The 22550-nt window shown below is 36.8% G+C and overlaps 1 long non-coding RNA gene across 1 annotated transcript in view; it reads left to right on the top strand.

Moving 5' to 3' along the window:
• The first annotated feature begins 1075 nt into the window (after nt 1–1075).
• Nucleotides 1076–22550, top strand: part of LOC127670770 (uncharacterized) — a 59768-nt gene continuing 38293 nt past the window's right edge. Inside the window, exon 1 of the long non-coding RNA XR_007974607.1 lies at nt 1076–1140. This is a non-coding gene — a long non-coding RNA (uncharacterized LOC127670770). The remainder of the gene's footprint in view (nt 1141–22550) is intronic.

The following is a 22550-nucleotide window of genomic DNA, read 5'->3' as shown; positions in this document are numbered from 1 at the left end:
AGTAAATACACAAAAATTTAAAGTGTCAGAAACTAAGAGATGAAAGTAGAAAGGAAAAGTTTCCAAAATTGCAGTCCATTCCACTTCCAAACTGGCACAGATGTTTTCCTGTTTTCCTAATAGTTAACCTCTGTGTTGATTCTTGGATTACCAGGATTCTTTCTTTCTTTCTTTCTTTCTTTCTTTCTTTCTTTCTTTCTTTCTTTCTTTCTTTCTTTCTTTCTTTCTTTCTTTCTTCTTTTTTTACTTAAAATATCACTTTTATGGCAAAGGGATTTATTAGTCAGGTACCTTGTGGTAGAAGTAAAAATAATTTACAAGCACAATAGTGGAGGCCTGCCTTCTTCATGTGTGCCATGCTAAGGCAGGATTGTGAAGTACTTAGCTATACAGAGAAACATATCTAAAAGATATTGTTAAGAGCCATTGCTATGCACACACACACATGAGGATACAAATGAGAAACAGTCTACAAAATGTAGCACCCTGACCTTTCGATTTTATTCATGACTTTGGCTTGAAACCTTACTATCACTTGTTCCTCATTTTATTTGCATTAAATGTTGAGTCATATACATTTAAAAGAACTTGATTACCAGGATTCTTAAACTTTCATTCCTTTTGAAAAATTTTAATCTGGGACAAAATATTCATCTTACTTTATTTTTGGAATGCCTTTTTGAAAGGTCCTATGAACAAATAAAAAAACTTTGTCGTTTCCCCAAACAAAGGCCAAGGGAAAAAGTCTCTTGTCCCCAGCTTTCACTGCCCTTACGCCAAAGCATATAGCACATGTAGTCTACAGTGTCAAGACATCTCCAAGGTTATATACTACCTGACACCATTTGACCATGTGTTACCAAACACACAAGACCAAAATAGTTTGTCTGAAAATCCCCCAAAATGAACATTCAGTATTTACTGATTTCCCAAGCATTCTTACAACTACACAGTTATTTTTAGTTTTTTTTTCCCAGAACAATTTGTAATTTAAATGGCTAAAGTTTAAAGCTACAGGAAATGACTTGCAGCGTCTGTCACTGTGAGATCTTTTTCTATTATTTCTTCACCCATTCGGGTAGAAAGAAGTCTATTAATACAGTAATGCAGAGAGCATGTGAACGGGAAGCGTTGCGCCTCGTGAGTTAAGCAATAATAACTTTTATTTAGCTTTTCACAATGTGTATTATGTCTTTTGCATGCATTACCATAATCACTCTCTAAATCGATTCCAATGTTTTGTTGTTGTGGAATAAGGCAGCATTGAATAATGAGAGCAGCAAAGGACAAATTAACGGTGATTTGTGAAGAAAAGTTTTTTTTTTTTTTTTTAAACAGAGAAATGTTGGTCTCTCCTTTCTCCTTAAGAATTGACATCCTCCTCCTCCTCTTCTTTTTTTGGGGGGGGGTGGTCTTTTTAAGGAGCAGCCTACTCTAGAAAGCCACCTGCTGAAGGAGGCGGTTTTGCTTTCCTTGTGCCTATCTGAGAACTGCACCTGTGTTTCTCTTGGTTGCCCATCGTCATTTCCCACTCTCTTCTCTTTTTAGGTATTCATTCACTTCCTTTGTGGATTTCCTATGTGCTTCTCTCTCTTTCTTTGGAATATTGTCTAATTTTCTCTTTTGATACTCCCCTTCACTCGCTCGCGCAAAGACGGATCTTAGTGTACCATCTTATGTAGAAGTCACATATCTTAATTTTTTTCAAGCAATTGAGAAAAAAATAATTCCAGTGACCTAATATTTGGTGATAATAGATAAAGGTAGGTTTCAGAATCACTGAAAAAAAAATCTCTCCATAAAGCATTTTCACAATGCTAGGTGTACAATTGATGCCCAATAAAGGTATATGTGATTGGTATTAAAAAAACTGTGTATTACAAACTCAGGCCTTATGTTAGCATTGTCAATAACAGATAAACTTTAAGGATGTTACAACTTTGCATATCTATATATAATAATGGATAAAGGGTATACTTCACTTTATGAATGCTAAATGAGACACTGATAAAAGGGTAAATATTGTTCCACTGTTCCTCAACTTACAAGGATCAGTTTAGGGGAAGAATGAGTAGATTATTTAAATTTCCCCCATCCTTTATAATGACAGGAAAAGGCCTTACCCATTCCACTCTTCCCCATCTCAGACTCTTCTAGAATTCACTGAATTGCAGCAGCAGCGAGGTCTGCTAGAGCAAACCTAAACCAAATACACCAGACATGCATGTCTGATGTGATTACTTTGAAAAATGTGAACTGTGCTAGTCACTGTACGAAAACCTATATATAGATAGCTTAGTTTTGTAATGTATTTTCTCACTGGTTATAGAAAAACCAGATCTTTTGTCTTTTACGTTTTCTAAAATATGTTCATATCTAGAAGTATATAATTTCACACATTACTTCTAGAGAAAAAAAGAACAAAAGAAGAAAAACAAAAGGAAGACAAAAAGCAAAGAGAGACAACTGAAAATGGAGAGAAGTGTGAAGAAGAAAGAAAAGAGAGGGAAAGGAGGGACAGACAAAGATAACTGCTGGGTGCTGGGTGCTTTGTGGTAGCAGGGTGCTGTGCTTGGTATGAAACATTTTGAACTGTCATGATGCTATGCAGTTAAAATAAGTATCAAATAAAAAAGTATACATTAGTATAATTTTGTTCTTAGAAGTTAAAAGTAAACTAGGAAAGGACCAAAATGCTTTTAAATATATGTGATTATTGAATCTGTAACATCTCTAGTTCCAGTTTCAAGCTGAGATTATATTTTTAGGTTCAACAGATTGTTATTTTTATCTTGTTTTCTGGTGGTAGTCGTAAAAATTGTTTTCACTGTTAGCATTCAACACATAAAATTAATGTTAAAACTACTGCCTGTGATAGAAATGGGAAAAGACTAAGTCACACGTATTTTAAGACAATAAATAAGAGCCTTCGGTTCACACCTCACACATGCCTGCAGCTACTGATAAAGAATCCTCACAATTCTATTTTAGTGAGGCCTTTTTGTTGTTGGTGGTTTTCAAGAAAGATTTTTGGAATTCTTTGGCTAGATTGTTTTTCTAAAACTAAGTTCTCAGGAAAGTCAAGTCATACTGCAGTAAGATTTTTTCGATCATATGCACTCAGCTAAGTTACTTTCTATGTATATGGAACGGCCCTAGTTATGTACCACCATGGGAAAATTGAACATAGCCACTCAAGCTTGTTTTTCTCCTGCAGCATTTGATTCTCCCACAGAATGTCAGCTGAGAAATTCTCAACTGGGAAACATGGAGAAGGCTGTAGTAAAATTATGCATTTAAAACCATGTTGCCAGTAAATAAAAGATCAATGCAGTAAAATTAGATATTAATGAAGAAGGAGAGTTTATATAAGCTGAGGAAGCAGCAGTCTCAAATATTTACTACACACTCAAAGGGCCTCTTTTCTCTTGAGATCATTAGCCCTTATGTCAGAAATATACAAATTAAAAGTCAGCTTAGAAAGTGAAGTCCATATCTCTTAAAAATTGTATAGTTATACTAGTAAGCCTTTTCCAATTTTATGGCATTTACAATAAGCAAATTAAAGAATAAATAAAGGAAGATACAGCAAACAAGGGATAATATAGAAATCATATGACAGCTTCAGCATATGGCTGGACAAGGGGAAAATGAAAATAGAAAATTACTCAATCATCCCCTACATTTCCCGACTCTGACCCCCACTTACCTTTCTATTGAGAGAGATTGTCATCTGCCAAACAATATGTGAATAGATGTTAGCTTCAGCCCACACTGAATGCTATTCACAGTTCTCCTACCAAGAGTCATTCCTTGAAAACTGCTCTGGGAGAATTGGCTACATGTGCATCAACACAAAAGGACTGAGTTAAATCCCTTCAACTTCCAGCTACATCTAATCTTAGAGAGTAAGAATGAGTAACTGGCCAAAAATAAACAAAGTTGGGAGGAGCATACTAGTTAATGGTAACTATGAACAAAAGCTTAACACTGCAGTGCATGAAAAGTATAGTCATGGCCACTCAAGACTAAAAACTAAGACCACATGCTTGTTTGTTGAACACGGGGCTGGGAACACTTGATTGTCGCACTATTTTGCACACAATACACACACACACACACACACACATACACACACACACCTACCTCCACTGGTTTTTTTCCTCTAGAAAACTTTCACTGATGCATTAATTTTAATTAATTATAATTTTAATTATAATATTCTCAAATATGGATGACACAGTGGTAATTCAGTGTCAACCATGTAGTTGAAGACATGCCATAGAGGATGCAAAGTAACAATAATCCTGCAACGTGGGTACACCATTACTTAACTTCTACCATTGCGAAGCCAGAGCTTAAATGTTAGGGGCCCAGGTCACACCTCCATCCCTTGGAAGGCCTGGTAGTTTATATAGCACCCTACCTACGGGCACCAAGGAAGACACTGTGCAACCTACTGTGAATTCAGCCTGTTGTACAATGGCAGTTTCCACGTAGTTAGTTAAATATTATCTTACTGCTCAAGGCTGGGTGTTTTGGAGTCTGACCAAGCCTAGATTCTAGTCCTGGCTCAGCTACTTTGTAGTACATGGCGTGGGGGAAATCATTCATCTCCTTATAGCTCATGCTCTCCAGCATTATCAGATAACAGTATTCTACGGGACTACTGCAGTTATTGGGTTATATTTGTAAAGTGGTAGAAATCCTAAAATAAGAATACTTTATTGTTTGCCACCTGTTTTCACTGATAACTAACACACATACACACAACTCTTCCATGTTTATTAGCCCTGCCTAAAAGGATCATATAATGAAAAAACACAGTAGTGTCAATTCAACTCTCAGAAATAGAGGAAAAAAAATCATAAAATTTGAGGAAAAATAAAAGTTAAGGAGGCAAAGTGGTTCAGCAAGTTTTTAAAAAGTCACTTGTCATGCAAGTCTGGTGACCAGAGTTGAATCTCAGGATCCTGGCCAAGTTGAAAGAAGAGAACCAATTCTACAAGGTTGGCCTCTGATCCACACCTGGGCCAGAACATGCAGCTCTGTAACGACGCACACACAGTAATAACAGTATAATAGTGACGATGATGATGACGATGACGACAGCAACAACGATAATAATGAAGACTAGATTCCTTTTTACTACTTCTTGTCATTGCTGAGGCAAACAGTGCCAAATTTTATTTTCTTTCAAGACAGGATCTTAGTAGGTAGCCCTGGTTGGCATGTAACTCACTGTACATAACAGCTTGGCCTGAACTCACAAAGATCCACCCGACTCTGCCCTCACAGTGCTAAGATGAAAGGTGTGCACCACCACGCCGGGCACCATTTTGTGAGACGTGGAGAAAGCCAAGTGGACCAGGATGGTGCACATGCGCATTGCATTCCAGAGGGTTTCCAGAACACACCTGCTGAAGTAGCGAGCGCTTTCTATCCTCCATCACTGCCCGCTCAGCCGCTGTTTGTGCGCTGCACATTCATCGACCAGAGAGGGATTGGAAATCTACTGGCTGAGCCATGGAGCCACCCTCTCTCCTGGTAGATGCTGAGTTTGCCTCCCTGATGGGCGCACATACTGATACTGACTTGTGGGATATAGGGAATCTTGTTCTCTGGGAATTTCCACTCTCTCTTTGACTTAATGACCTGCAGAAGTTTGCCAGATGAGCGGGGCAGGCGCAGAGCTGGGTGTGAAAGCCACTCTTGTGTGACTGAAAGGAATCTTCCACTCCCGGATGAGGAAGACTCTGCTAAGACTTGCAGTGCGAGCTCACAGGCAGCTCTGAGTGAACCATCCACCTGCTTACAGTTTCTATAGCAACATTTACATGCGCACGACTACAAGATTATTTTTGTGATGTGCCTGCCAAGCATAAACCTTTTGAAATCTCACCGGTGCAACAGGCGCTTCTGAACCCACCAAAAGCTTTAGAGTCTTCACCTGAACATCAAAAGTCTAAAGTGTAGCTGGGCAGCGGTGGCGTACACCTGTAATCCCAGCACTCTGGGAGGCAGAGGCAGAGGCAGGCAGATTTCTGAGTTCGAGGCCAGCCTGGTCTACAGAGTGAGTTCCAGGACAGCCAGGGCTATACAGAGAAACCCTGTCTTGAAAAAAACAAATCCAGCCCCCCCCCCCAAAAAAAGTCTAAAGTGCTTGCTGGGCTCCGTCCCACCCTACCTACCCGGTGTTTCAAATAAAAGCGGTTTATGACTACATTGCTATCTTTGTAATGATTCCCATATGAGGATTTACTTTTTAGGTAAATCAATATAACCACTATATAGTGTATGATATATGTACCATATATTTAACCACTAAATATATATATATATATATATATATATATATATATATATATATATATATATATATATATATATATATATCACAGTGGTAAATCAATATAACCACTATACAGTATGATATATATAATCTTTGATTTCAGTTCTGAGAATAAGGAGCATGAAGCACTTGAATTTGACTCCTGTTCCTTGGTATCAATGCTCAGACACATGTGGCACTTTTACTGCCATTTGGGTAAAGCTTGGTTATTTTTGTATGACTGCCTGTCATTAAATAATATTCTTAAGCATGTGTTCTCTACAGTGTAATAACAGAAAAGGAAAAAATCCAAACTGAAAAAATTGTCTTTTCTATGCCTCTGTGGCTGTGGAGTGGGAGACAAAGAAATATGACATGAAGGGGTACGCTTTAAACAATGAATTGAAAAATAGGAACTAAAAATTCACTTTTACAAATTTACTGCTATTTAAGAGACAGAACAATTTTAGGGCTTTTTTCCTGTAAAAATTTTAAAACCGTTCATAGTTTGATTTTATTGTCTGTATATGGTGCTGTTTTAACATGGTTGTGCATGCAATGCTATTTAGATTTTTTTCTAGTGATTGTCTAGCCACCCCCTGTCACAGAAACCCTTAGAGATGACAGACAAGAAAGCTAAACCAAAAGTCTCCAAAATTTTACCATCTATAGAAATTTCTCTGATAATTTTCTATAGACCTTCTCCTGTGTTACTCTTTCTGTGACATCTACGACTATTTGCCCTGGATATACAGAGCAAAGGCAGACCAAAGTAAATAGTCTGTCCAAATCCACCTTGGTTAACAGTGAGTTGAACTGCTGTTGTGTCGATGCCTCTGGTAGAGGCATCACTACAAGGCTCACACTAACATGAGTGATAGCTCATGACTGCACTGTTAGAACCTCCTGTACAACTTGCAGGCAGCTATGACACGAGAGGTACCTTCTTACTCTTGAAATTGTCACAACTCATACAAACTACAGGAGACACCAGCTAAGTCTCAAAAGTTATATGTGAATTAATGAATCACACATAGCTTTCTTCCTTCTCCCTCTAGAAGGGTATATTTCTATCTGAAGGAAACAGCTATTCAATACTCCAGTTGTTAGCAGAGATATTTGAGAAGTCATGGAACGGGAACTTGAGAGAGAAAGAGAGAGAGAGAGAGAGAGAGAGAGAGAGAGAGAGCGCATCTTCCTTCTTCCTGCAGTGTATAAACATCGTTATATACAAGGCATAAGGAGAAGAATATTATGAAAAATTATCAAACTTTTAGCAAATTGCCACCCTAATCTAACTACAAGTCACAGAAAACCACAATTCTACATATATTCTAGTGGGAATCAATCTGTCACCCTTACTCAGGTATAAGACTGGCTCATGAAGAAAGGACAAGCCATATGGGCTTTTACAAGGATTTGAAGAAAATAGTTACTGTAAATATTTCAAATTTTAAAAAAAATAAGTATTTCAAATTAACAAAAAGTTCTGAATCTAAAAGTTCAAGAACTCCAAATAGGTTAAAACCAATAAATATATAAATAAAATAGACAGATGATAGTGATAGATATAGAGGATAGATAGATGATAGACAGATGATGGATAGATGATAGATAGATGATAAATAGACGATAGATACATGTATTTATATGATAGATAATATAATAGTTGGGTAGATGTATTTAAACCTAGACCATATTTCTTTTTTGCTAAATGCTGTAACATATTATTTCTAATTTGTCCAATTTTTGATGCAAATAGAAGTACAAATTACATAATTATTGGAGGTTACAGATAGAGTCAAATCTCTGATTTTACCAACAGGAGATGCAGTTTCTGTTTGCCTCCTCTTAATTAGGTCCTACTAAAGCTTTTTCCAGTAAAAGCAACAGAAATATCACTTTTAAGAATACCCACCTTGTGTTTCCTCTCTGTAGAAATACTCACGACTGGAACTCATGACCCAGACTCCCAGGCAATGAGAAACAAAGGTCACATCACAACAAACCCGCACCATACAGGGAAGCCTCAGCACACAGCCACCTAACTGTGCATCCCACTTGCCTTGTGGGTTGGCTCCCTTAGACACTCCTCCTCATGTCATCCCCAGAGACAGAACTCCAGTCCACATGGTCTAATTCAGCCCATCTGAGCCATTTAACACAAAATAGGGAGACATAAGATAGATATTTTCTCCCGAGGCTTTGTGATTCTGTTAGCAGAATGAAGAACTGTTTTCCTAATACATCCTTATGACAGGAAAATGCTGACTTTGACATTATGACAAAACAGAAGCAGAGAAGTAAGAAATGATGACTAGCTGTGTAACCACAGCAAAGATAATTTACAACTTTATAAAGTTTAAAAAATCACCAGATGAATATGATTTGTTATCAGTGATTACATAATTTCTGTAATTTTTATTTTTATGGTTATTGAATAATGATAATTGTAAAAGAAAAACATCATGTTAAATATTTGTCTATCATTAACAGCAAACAGTAAAATCTAGTAATAGTTTGAAAATAAACAGTATATACAATAATAATTAACTCTTTTAGATGGTAAGTTCAGAGCAATGGGCTATGTACTAAAGTAGCATAATTTAGACAAAGAAAAATTGTTAGACATTTTAATCCTATTGTAAATACCATTAATTATATTTTGGCTTTGATATGATAAGCAAATAATGTTTTTCTTTTTTAAATTCTTCATGTGCCAAAAATCCCCAATAAACATTGGCTTTTAAGTGGCAAATCGTATTTCAGGTCCTAATCCATGATCAAATGGCTTCTGTTTTAAAGTTAAACTTCTTTTCAAGAACAGATGTTTCAAATTAAAAACTATTTGAAATGTCTTATCCCTCTAATTTACTGCTCAGATTTGCAAAAGAAATATCACTTGGAACCCTGCAGGATTAGACTTTAGAGAGACTTCCCTTTACGCTTAGCTAGTCTCTTTTTTACGGAGATAGTTTTATCTGAGAAATTCATCAGACTAACACTGCCAAGTAAAACTTGCAAAGTGGTAGCAGGAGAAATTAAAATGTGTTGTGCATACTTTGTAGGTCTAGCCTGGTGGGAATGGGCATGACGTCCAAGACCAGGTGCTGACAAACCCTGAAAAGAAAATTCTTTTACAATATAGAATAAAATCACCAAGGAAAGAGCATCACGTACAGAGTTGCTCATAGTAGGTCATTAGCAGAAGAATGACTTCAACTTTGTGCCAGGAGCCAAGTAAGAAGAAGCTAAAAATTAGCAGGTGATATTCCTGAGATGACTTCTCAATGGACAACAGATTTGCTTCTCTTGGCAAGGCCGAGAAAATTACATTTTTAAGGAAGATTCCTGCTATCAATATGCATTTCCTCTTATTATTAAATATATATAACAATCATTAGATATTAGCCTATGCTTTTGAACAGATCTCTGCAGAACAATCAAGATGTACTATCGTGTCGTGATGGTGTATAGATAAATGAATGATTTTTTAATTCTTAAGGATGATTCTATAAAAATTCCTAAAATTATATTAATAATTATTTAGCTCTTTTATACGAGGACTGCTGTTAAATCCTGATGTCAAAACTCTTCAAGTGTTGCCAGTTAATTGCTCCTGAGATAGCAAGCAGGCATCTACAATTTAGAGCACATTCCAAGAGGGTGTAAAACAATGAAAAGTCATAAAAAGGAAACTAAGAATTTACTATAGGTCTAAGGACAGTATATAAAATATTGACTCAGTTTATCTATATGAAACTTCACTAATAACTTAGTCACAAAAATTGTGGTTTTTAACTTTTAATGAACCTGTTGAGCTTGTGAGAAATGATGAATGGTTAGCGAGAGAATTACTTTTAATGGATATGAATGTAAACATTCTTTGCTGTAAACTTATTCAAATTATTATTTGAATTTGTGTTTGAACTTCTAGTGAACTTTTGTAAAAAGATAAAATGGCCGTGGGTGGGAGTGCTTGGATAAACCATGTGATCTAGTCTCCTAGAAAAGGTGCAAAAGACTAGGATCGATTACAAAGCATAGAATTGGAGCCAGGACATTACATTGAGAGTAAGAGCACTGGGAGCGAGGGATTTGTTGTTACATAGGAAGAGGGGGTGACAGCAAGGTTAGGAGAAGAGAGCAGCAGGACATTTTAGAGAGCAAGGGAAGAACTTTTAAGACAGAACTGAAGATGAACTTTTTAGAGAGAAGAACTTTTAGAAGAACTTTCATGGAAAACTTTTTAGAGAAAACTTTTTAGAGAGAACTTAGAAATAAAGATTAAAGTCAATTTTCAAACTTGGAATACCCAAGACATAATCCACATATCAAATGATGTCCAGGAAGAATGGAGGAGTGGCTCCTGGTTCTGGAAAGGGTCAGCGCAGCAGTGTAGGGCAATACCAGAACAGGGAAATGGGATGGGGGGATGGGGGAAAGGGGGAGGGAAGAGGGCTTATGGGACTTTCAGGGAGTGTGGAGCCAGGAAAGAGGAAATCATTTGAAATATAAATAAAAAATATATCGAACAAAAATAATAAAAATAAAAAAATCACTATTCAATTAGTTCAGGTCATTATTATTCCAGGATGATCATAGATTTTATATTAAGGCATTATCAAGGCCTATGGTAGTTATTTTAGTTGTCAAGGTGACAAACTGTAGACATACAAGGTAAGACTCTCAGTGAGAAACTGTGTTGATTAGATGGCCTGTGGGCATGTCTATGGAAGATTAGCTTGATTAGTTACTTACGTCTCAAGTATCTTCACCTGCTTACTGCAGACAGCACAACGTCCCAGGCAGAGGATGCTGAGCTATATCCCTGAAAAAAAGTCAATTATGCACACATTCATTCCCTCTAACCTGTGGATGTGCGTAACTGTTTAACATTCCTGTCACCCTTACCTTTGTACAATGATGTAATGAAATATGAAATTATGAGAAAAGTAAATCACTTCCCATAAAAAAAAATCAATTTTCAAAGTGTTCCTCTTTTCTTCCTGTGACTTCAAGAGAAAGGTAGAGCCTCATAGTTCCTGCCTAGCTACCTTACTCAATCCCCTGCTGTTTTACACCAGGGACTGCAGTTTCTGGCCTCAGGGGAACTCAGACAGGCAGGTCAGATACCACAGCAAAGTGACTTAGACTTAAGACAAGTAAACATTTTATTATTAAACAGTAATCCTATCTTGCAAGACCAAGTCTTGCCACCATTGGAGCACTTCCCACTCCACTACTTCAAGAGAAAACTAAGAAGAAAGAAGAACCTCCGTGGCTGGCCTCTGGCAACTCTGAAGAAGTTTGGACAGCGCATTGCTGTATTGATTTCTACACTCAAATTGTTGTAACTTAGCAATCTAAATATTTTGTTGGAAGCTGATAATTTTGTGGAAATCAACAAATTCTACTGGGTGATACAAACAATCTCTCAGTTTAGGCAATGAGATTTATTAAACTGAGTGCTTTGTGTTTCAGAAATTGCAGTAGGCTTTGTTGATGTACTAGTACATAAAGCAGAGTGCCCTGCTCACACGGAATTACTATGAAATTCTGCGCATAGGAATAAAGTGAACATACAAAGACACATAATAAACTGTCACATGCTATAAGTACCGAGACAAAAATGAGTTAAGATATGTGATTACTTTTAAACAGAACCCTTTAAGAAAAACTTTATGAGGTCTTTTTATTTGATCAAATGCCAGGCAAAGGAAAAACTTGTAATAACTGGGGACCTATTATTGTTTTGGAGAGGACGTCAGAAGACCTATTATTAACACGTTACGGATATATTTATGATGTGAGGATAAAGACATAATGAATGATGGTAAATTGAGAGGCTGTTACTAGACCTGAGTAAATGTTGATAGTTACATCCAAAAATTGCAAGCTACGTATATAAGTAGGCCCTGCAGGGGTAAAACTGACAAATATTTCATGATAATGAGCTGCATTTCTTTCATCACAAAGTCTCCATTACAACCACATTATCCCACTATTCAATTATCAGCGAGACAACAAAATCTGTGGTATTGCATTTAACTCCAGAGGTGAGAATTGCAAAAAAAATACCTTTAGTGCTTTCACAGTTAAAGAAATTGGTATTTAGAAAGACTTGATCCCCAAGTGGCAGTTAATAAATGATGGGCTATAGACTTTTAATATTATCCCTTGGTACCTCAATTAAACCAAATTCTTAGCACTTTCACTGTTTCTTAAATGTGGCCACATTAAGAATCTCAGAGTTCAGGGCTGGAGAAATGGTTCAGCAGTTAAGAGCACTGGTCGCCTTTTTAGAGAACCTGGGTTTGAATCCAAGTACTGACATGGTAGCACACAACCGCCTGTGACTCTAGTTCTAAGGGCAGATGCTTTCTTTTGGCCTTTATGGGAACTAGGGGTTCACAAACCTATATGTAGGCAACATACACATACATATATAATTAATCAATTAATAAAGAAAAGAATCTTAAAGCTTACGTTTTACCTCTGTGCATTTTTCTCATCTAAGTATTCTTTGGGTATTTAAGTATTTAAGTATTGCTTGATACATTCATCTGTGAGGTGAGAAATTTTAATGAATAATTAAATACACGAATGTACACAGAGAAAAGGGAGGGAAGAATGTGAAAGAGGGTTGCTTGTTTTGGGACAAGAGAGAAAGTCATATAACAATGTAGTACATTGGCATTCGTTAAGAAACAAGGAGAGCTTTATATTTTAACTAAAGTTCTTAGCCGTTTAATATTTTTCCATTATATGCACATCGGTTGGTGATTTGCCCTTCCACTCTCTTCCCCTTTCTCCATCTCCCCGCTCTGTGTTCCCATTCTCTTACCAAATCACCCTTCTTGTGCTTTCATACAGCAAATATTCCATAACCAAGTCTAATCTCACCCACACCCTCCTTTTAGAACTCTCCCTTGCTCTCAGTGCCCTGAAACCATGTCGTGTGCAATATACATATAAGTATACATTTATGTGTACATCTGTGTATGTATATAGATGTAAATATAGATCCTGTATATGAGAGAAAATTTTATATTTTCTCTTTCTGAGTCTACCTTATTTAACTTAACAAAATTGATTTCTTTTGTTTTTTATTGGATATTTTATTTATTTACATTTCAAGTGTTATCCCCTTTCTGGATTCCTCCCTGCCGCCAGAAACCCCCATCCCATTCTCCCTCCTCCTGCTTCTGTGAGGGTGTACCCCCACCCGACCACCCACTCCCGCCACCCTGCCCTCTCATTCCCCTACCCTGAGGCATCAAGCCTTCACAGGACCAAGGACCTCTTCTGCCATTGATGCCCGACAAGGCTATCCTCTGCTACATATACAGCTGGAGCCGTGGGTCCCTCTAAGTGTCCTCCTTGGTTGGTGTTTTAGACTCTGGAAGCTCTGGTTGGTTGATATTGTTATTCTTCCTATGTGGTTGCAAACCCATTCGACTCCTTCAGTTCTTTCTCTAACTCCTCCATTGGGGATCCTGTGCTCAGTCCAATGGTTGGCTGCGAGCATCCACCTCTGTACTTGTCAGGCTCTGGCAAGGCCTCTCAGGAGACAGCTGTATCAGGCTCCTGTCAGCATGCACTTCATGCATTTCTTTACAATGCCATGATTTCATTCCTCATAGCTGAATAAACCCCATTGCTCATGTGTACCATATTTTTAATCCATTAATCTATTGATGGACCTTTAGGTTGGTTGACCACTTGACTTGTGAATACTTGAATATTGTGAACACAGCCATCTGCTTGTGCAAGTATCTCTACAGTATGTACACATGGAATATGCTGTATGTATATCCAAGAGTTATATTCTAATGATAAAGAAGTTCTTTTCAGTCCTTTGAAAGTTTTCATAAAGTGTCTCTAGGGGCAGCCCTAGTGTACAGTCCTACAAACTGTGTACAAAGGTGCCTCTTTTCTCATAACCCTGTCAGCACTTATTGCAGGTCAGATGGAATCTCAATGTAGTTTTTATTTAACTTGCATTTGATAGATAAACATGCTGAATACTTTTAAAAGTACACTTATTGGTCATGTCTATTTTTTTCCTTTGAGTATAATCTATTTAATTCATTAACTCATGTGATGATTGGATGACATTTTAGGTGATTAATTTTTGTAGTTCTTTATATATTTCAGGCAGTATGTCTGGTTGAATGAATTGTTAGCAAATGTTTGCTCCAGTCATGCACACTGTCTCTTCGCTCTGTTGGTTATTTATACGGAAGCATAAAAGGCTAGCAGGCAAACAATCTTAAATAGGAAAAACAAACCAAAATGAAACTACAAAACAAAACATAAGTCCTGGTCTTTCATAATATCTGGTCTCAAATTATACTAAAAAGCCATAGTAATAATAGCAATATTGTACTGACCCAGAAATTTAGAAAATCAGATACAGGTTTTTAACCTCTGACAATAGTCTTGAGAGGATACATTGTATAAAAGGCACAAGTGCTGAATATGTTTATATTAACTTGACACAAGATAGGGTTGCTTTGGAAGAAGGAACCTCTATTGAGAAAATACTTCCACCAAGCTGACCTGTGGGCAAGGCTGTGATGCATTTTCCTGATTGCTCATCTTACTGGGGATGTTGTCAATCCTGGGCTGCTGGTTCTGGCTGCGAAGAAAGAAAGCAGTCTTTGGGAGAAAGCCAATAAACAGAATTCCTCCATGGCCTCTGTAGCAGTCTTGCTTCCAGGTTTCTGGTTTGAGTTCCAGCCCTGACTTTCACCAACCCTAAATCCGACAGAGGGCTAATATCTAATATATACAAAGAACTCAAGAAAGTAGAACCCAGAGAAACAAATAACCCTGTTAAAAAGTGGGGGTACGGAGCCAAACAAAGAATTTTCACATGAAGAACTTCGGAGAGCTGAGAAACACCTTAAGAAATGTTCAACATCATTAATCATTAGGGAAATGCAAATCAAAACAACCCTGAGATTTCACTTCACACCAGTCAGAATTGCTAAGGTCAAAAACTCAGGAGACAGCAGGTGTTGGCGAGGATGTGGAGAAAGAGGAACACTCCTTCACTGCTGGTAGGATTGTAAGATGGTACAACCACTATGGAAATCAGTCTGGCAGGTCCTTAGAAAACTGGACATGACACTTCCAGAGGACCCTGCTATAACTCTTAAGGTCTTTTTCTAGTGCTGCAGCTGTGTTGGAGTATTTAGGGCCGACTTTAGAAGGATAGCTGGGCACTGGTAGACACATATTTTCCTGTTATTGTGTTTTCAGGTTGCTGTCTAGGAATCCAGGTTTCAGATGATTATGTTTAGGTGATGATTTCTAAATTTGTCTTTGTTGAGTAGGTGTTCTGTTCCTTCATTTCTGTTACTGCTCTGTATCTTTTTTAAGAGGGTGATTGATGACTGTGTGTTGCCTGTTTTCCAGGCCTGCTAAGCTGGGATGTTCACATGCAACGATTGCTGGTGTTAGAGGCTAGAATATTGGGACGATTTTGGGGAAGGAAGGATGGAGTTGAAGGTCTTTGTAATCTGTTGTGATGGAGTCAAAGAGGAAAGGGAGCTCACATCAGGTTTCCTGCTACAAAGCTGGGAATGTGACTAAGATGGAGTTGGGAAATTGAACCTCGTGAGCAGTAGGAAAGTTGTGGGTCTACCTTCACCTACTTATTTCCCTGAGAGGAGTGTCCCTCAGGTTAGCAAGGGGTGCGTGCTGGAGTTGGGTTCTGGGACAAAGCAATAAGTGGTGGAGGAAAGTTAGAGGGGATCTGTGGGATCCACAGGAGATGGGAGCAAGAGGACAGTGATAGTTACCACAGGTGTTCTGCTGCTGAACTTGGTCGGAGATTCGGTTTGGAACAGGGAGAGAAGAGAAGATCGGTGGGTGGGCTGTCTGTCTGTCTGTTTGTTAGGTTAGTGTGTGGGTGGGTTACAGGAAGAAGTGGGAGGGGAGAGGTTAGGAGGAAGTGGTCTGTGACTTCCACAGGGGGTATGGGAAGGAGGGAAGGAAGGCTGCAGCTGGTGTCCTTTTGGAGAGCTGGAGAGAAGTCTGAGGGATTGTGTTTGGGAAACATGAAACTCTTTTTTTACCCTAGGAAGTGTCTAAGAGCTTCTAACCGTTTGTGTTTTCCATGTTAACAATTCTTTATCTCCATATTTCTTGATTGCACACGTCTCAACTTAGTCCCATTCTTTACTCTTCTATTAAACTGAGTTTGTCCTCATTCAAGCCCATCCAGCTGCACTGCTCTCCCTCAGAGTGAAACATATGATGTCACTTGACCAAAATTAAATCACACAGCTTCTAGATTCTCAATGGATATGTTAATATCTTTATAATATTCTCTCTTCTTCATCTCGATGTCTGTATGCCTCCTTCATTTCATTTAAAATAATATTTCTTCAGCAGAATATCAAATATAAAGCATTGGATAAATTTATGGAAATCTTAAACTAGTACAGAAACATTTCCCAGAATGTGTGTGTGTGTGTGGTCACATGGCTATCTACGATTTATATTTCCTGGTCAAGTCTGTAATGGGAAAAGTTTTCTTGTGAAAGTTTTAGCATATCTTTCTGTGAATTAGTAATATTCTTGCACTTGGTAGTTGATGGGCATTTCAGCAGCTAACATGAGTAGTTAATAAACATTTATGGTCTTTGCAGATTATCAACAAATTTTAATTTTCAACTTTAATTTTAATTTCAAAGAATATTCTCTGTGGCATAAAAATACATACTCAGATGTGTGTTACCAAGAGGAAAATTTATTCAATAATAAACACAATAAGTAGAGGGGTGTTATAATTTTTATAAATAACATAAGAATTATATGATAATAATGATGATTCCTATTTTTTTCATATTTCCTTTTTTGTGACTTTGGGAAATAATAGCAGTATAATAACTTTCTAAAATTCCAAATAACATTTCTAGAGTGTCTTCATGGAGGTTACTTCACATCAGAAGAGGAAAGAGCATAAACTGAGCATGTTTCTTTGAGTATTCTGTAAAATATTAGATTATTCTCTCTTTATGAATTTTAACCTATATCCCATTACATAATGTTTAAAAGCCTGAAGTTGTAAGTAATGGTTTGCCTTCCATTTATCTTTATATATTATTAATCTAAATTTAGTTTGCTCATGTTAAAAATTGTTCTCTGGTTGCTTGGCACAATACTATGTTTTATTATGTCCTATGAGTCACTATTCAAGTTGATTTTTTTCAAATGGAACAATAGCATGTGCTTTTCAATATTTCTGAAAATAGATGTAGTTGTGAAAGTAACAGTGAAACAACCAGTGAATTGTAGAGTTTTCTGAAGCTACAAAGAAAGAAGAAGAGGAGGCAGAGGAGGAAAAAAAGGAGGAGAAAGAGGAGGCAGAAGAGGAGGAGGAGCATGAGGAGTAGGAGAAAGAGGATGAGGATAAGGATGAGGAGGACAGGCTTTCAGAGGCAATTCTCCAAAACTATTAGTTCCCATCAGAGTTTCCAAAGAAATACCCAGCAGCTTTCAAGTTGTAGGCCAACAAACGGCTAAACCAAGTTTTAATTTTGACTGGGCGTGTAAACTTCAACACTGAGAATCAATTTATGAGTGCTGAGTAAAGTTCAAATACTAGAAAAGTTAATCTTTCTTTCCCCCAAAGTTTATGATTTACAGAGGCTATGTTTTAAACGGTATTTTCTCTCCGAAATATAGAAAAAATATTCTTGCATTTGTTGGGACTTGTTGCTTTAGTCATATAACTGCTCATTAATTGTATAATATATAGAAAGAGGTGGAGCATATTTTAATCATAGCATATGAGAGCATTCAGTCTGTAGGGACTGCACAGATACAGCACCTCCAGACAGAAAATGGCACAACCATCCAGATAAACACCTTGAGCTTAGAGGTAAGTAGGATGCCGTCCCAATGAAATCATCTCACCATAGGCAGCACCATCTATCTTCATGGATGATTTTTGCTCAGCTTTGATCTCAAGACATAATTTTTGTTAATAATTGAGCCCTCATAAGTATTCCCTAGGGTGGTTCACTGTTAGTATATCATTATTCTTGATTTAAGGCTTTAAGAGGTTAAAGACCTAGATCCTGGAGGCAAAGGTGACTGATAGATCATCACCTCAACATATTTGTACTTGGGACTCTGAGGGAAATATATCTATTAGTTTAGTTTTTATGGATTTCATATATGAACAGTATATTTACATGATTCATCTTCTTCATCCAAATCCTTCATGTCCTTTCCACTCGTTATCAAATTCGTGGTCTCTTATTCTTTAACTATAATTGATGATTGTGTGTGTGTGTGTGTGTGTGTGTGTGTGTGTGTGTGTGTGTGTGTTTGTAAATAGAACCCACTGAGATAATTTAGTGCTATTTATATAATCTTAGGATTGCTGTCTTGGGATTGGCTAACCAGTCTGGGGACTCATCTTTGAAGAAAGTTGGTTTGTCCTCTCGCAGCAACTATCTAATATAAGAGATTTATAGATAAAATATTTTTTCTCCCACTAGTCTGAATTTCAAGTCAGTTCAAGTTAAGCTGTAGCTGTTGCTTTCTTAAGTGCAAAGTAGAAAGGCTCATCATGCCAGTCATAATTAGCTTTAGCATTAGCTGACTTTATCTGTCCTTTTCTGATCTCCTCAAAAGTAGAAGGGTTCAGTTTTCAATTGTGTTGTGTGCTTGATTTCTTCAGATGAAAACTATCTAATGCATCAATCCCTCATTCAACAGACTTAACAGGTTTTGTCTTTTACATGCTGAAGTGTATGAGGCCTCAACTCTACACATAGAATCACTGGCAAATAAAAAATATTGATAACGAAAGAAAGAGTCTCCCCTAAGGAATATCACACCAATTAATTATCCATTACCAAATGGTTAGCCTTAAAAATATATATACATGTAACACCGTAGAGACTGAGCAGGTTGTATTTTTGTAGCTAGGAATATATATGGATATACATGTATATATATATAATAGCAATTAGTGAACTGGAAGCTAGGAAGTTATACAGGAGGGTTTCAGTGGAGAAGAGGGAAGTATAAAGTGATGTAGTTGTATTAAAATCTCAAAAATTATAGGGAAATAGTTACAAAATGGTTGTTGTTTGTATTTCAGACCATTAGTGAACTAGTATGCCAGCTTAACACTTTGAATTCTCTACAACCTCCTTCCTTTTAACTTTATATTGGTAAAGTTCCTGACTGCTACCTGTGTATAATTTTTGACACTGTAGGAAAGAGTTCATGCCCTTTCATATGCTGTCTGTACAAATATGCATTTCCTTAATTTCACCCTCAAATAACCAAGAGTTTATGAAAACAATATTAAAAGAAATTCTAAGAAGAGCATTTATTGAAAGAATTCGGTTAACCACTACCCTAAACCAGCATTGTGCCTACCAGTTACTGTATTTATGACTGAGGTCTATTCTAGGTTTTTTTTTTTATAATTTATTCAGTATGTTTTAATCATATTCTTTCCTTTCCCTCAGTTCTTTACAGATCCTCTCCCCACCCCTACTTCCTATCCTCTCAACACCATATTCTTTCTCTCTCTTAAAACAAAAATGCAAAAACAAAACAAAACAAAAAACACCAACCCACTTGTGCCCGATTTGTGTTGGCCAACTACTACTGATTGTTTGTCATGAAGTGTGGTCATACTCAGTGTCTCTTCACTGAAGTAAAGGGACTATCTCTCCCAGAAGCCTATGGGGCTGGGCTTCATGCCCACTCCCCTTCTCCATGCTGAGATTTTTATCTAGCTGGAGCTGACCCATACTGTCACCATCTCTGTGAGTTCATTGGCTCACCTGCCCTTTTGTATCTGGTAAACACTGTTTTCTTGACTTTGAATCTTACAATCTTCATAAATAATTTCATTAAACTATGTTTTAAAATATATACAAAGTAGTTTTTTTTTTTACAAATAAACAATACCTCTTTTAAAATACCTGAGAAATTGAGCCAAGTTTTAAATATTTTCATTTGAACCTTTCTACTAATGATCCTGTAATTCCCTAGGGCATGCATTTCTTCTAGAGCAAACTTTTAGGAATAATAACCCATTTTTATTGTTTCTAGTCTAGGTCCTTTGATTTTCTTTGCAGAAAAACTTCAGGTTCTGATACAGTGAAACTTTTGTCATCATTAGCAACCGTAGAACAAGGAAATACAGAAGAACCATTTCTGTTCTTGACCTTTACTCCTTCCCTTGTGACCTTTGACATCCTAGTATCTTAATCCTTGAACAGCTTTAAAGTTGTTGGTATCATTACTGTCTTGTCTCCCTTGGGGTCTTTTCCTATATTGTTTATTCTGCACAGGCCTGTGCTTTACAAATGACATTCTAAGCTTTTAATATATATATATATATACACATGCTATCAATGTTAATGAACCAGTAACAACTAAGTATGTATCTTTAGTTCAGACCTAATTACTGAAGTCTAAACTATCAGTAGACTTCTTATTATAAACTGGAATTCTCTTAAGCTCATAAAGCCTGACATTTTTCCATGTGTGTGTGTGTGTATGTGTGTGTGTGTGTATATATGTATATATATATATACATATATATATGTATGTATATGTATATGTATATGTATGAATGTATGAATTCGTAGGTGGCTATATACACTCATCTTCATCTCAATTAAATAAAATTGCTAGAGGTTTGGTTGTTTTAACATGCTTTTATTGATTAGTTGGGGATTTCTCCTAATGCACCCCAATTAACCCTACTTCCCAGTCCTCCCAGGACTACCTCTCCACTCTTTTTGTCTCCCCTCCCCAAAGATAAAAGACAAAACAGCATCAAAAAACAAGTCCAATTTGTATTGTCCAGGTAGTCCCTTGAGAATGGTTAAACTCCTGATGGCCACTTAAAGTCCTTTTCCACTCCCAGTTCTGTCAGAAGTCATCTATTGTGGAAAGCTACACTTCAGTAACCTTATTACAAAATTTAAGAGTTCTCTTCAATGGCTTCCTGTCTAGGTTGTTACCTTTTGTGGAGTGGAGTGGTCACAGAAGCCTTCTATGTCTCTCTTTCTTAAGTGAACATTCCAACATAGCTGAAGCACAAGAAAAGGTATTTAAACCAACAATATGAAGATGATAGAGATCTGAAAAGGGGAAATTAATAAATCCCTTAAAGAAATCCAGGAAAACACAAACAAACAATGGAAGAAAACTAATGAAACTATTAAATACTTGAAAGTGGAAATAGAATTAATAAAGAAAACATAAACTGAGATAATTAGGAATTCAAACATTTAGGCATTCAAACAGAAACTACAGAGGCAGTCTTCATCAGGAGATACAAGAGATGGAATAGAAAATCTTAGGTGTTGAAGAAATGGATACAGATTAACATAATGGATCTGAAGACATATCATGTCTTCTACATCATTCAAAAACCACCAAAACATCAAGGATAGACATTGCCTCAGGGTAAAGGGTTGAAAAAAGATGTTCCAAGGAAATGGACCTTGGAAGAAGGCTGGTTTAGTAGGTTTAATATTTATGAAAATAGGCATCAAATGAAAACTAGTCAAGAGCAATGGGGTAGGACATGACATCCTTATCTATGGAAAAGTTCAGAGAGATGACATTTCAATTCTTAATAACCATGCCCAGAAACAAGGGTGCCAAAGTTTATAAAAGAAACAGTCCTACAGCTTAAATCACATATTGATCCTTACACATTAATAATGGGAGACTTCAATACCTCTCTCTCACCAATGGACAGGTCAACCAGACAAAAACTAAACAGAAATACTGGAGCTAACAAACATTATAAACCAAATGGACCTAACAGATATTTATAAATGTTCCATCCAAACAAAAAGAATATGCCTTCTCAGCTGCTCACAGGACATTCTCCAAAATCAACCAAATATGCTATCGCAAAAAAGTTGCAAGAGATACAAGAAAAATGTATCCCCTGTATACTATCAGTCCACCACAGATTAAGTTTGGATACCAACAAAACCAGAAACAACAGAAAGCTTACAAATTCAAGGAAACTGAATAACTGTCTACTGAATGAAAAGGAGGTCAAGTCATAAGTGAGGAATGAAATTAAAGACATTCTAGAATTCAATGAAATTGAATATACAACATACTCAAACTTATAGAACACAATAAAAAGCAATATTAAGAAGAAAATTCAAACCAATAAGTGCTTACATTAAAAAAGGAG

The sequence above is a fragment of the Apodemus sylvaticus genome, chromosome 20, assembly GCF_947179515.1.
Source record: "Apodemus sylvaticus chromosome 20, mApoSyl1.1, whole genome shotgun sequence".
In the NCBI taxonomy this organism is placed as follows: domain Eukaryota; kingdom Metazoa; phylum Chordata; class Mammalia; order Rodentia; family Muridae; genus Apodemus; species Apodemus sylvaticus.
Note: the sequence above shows the minus strand (reverse complement) of the source record. Positions and strands in the feature narration are given on the sequence as shown.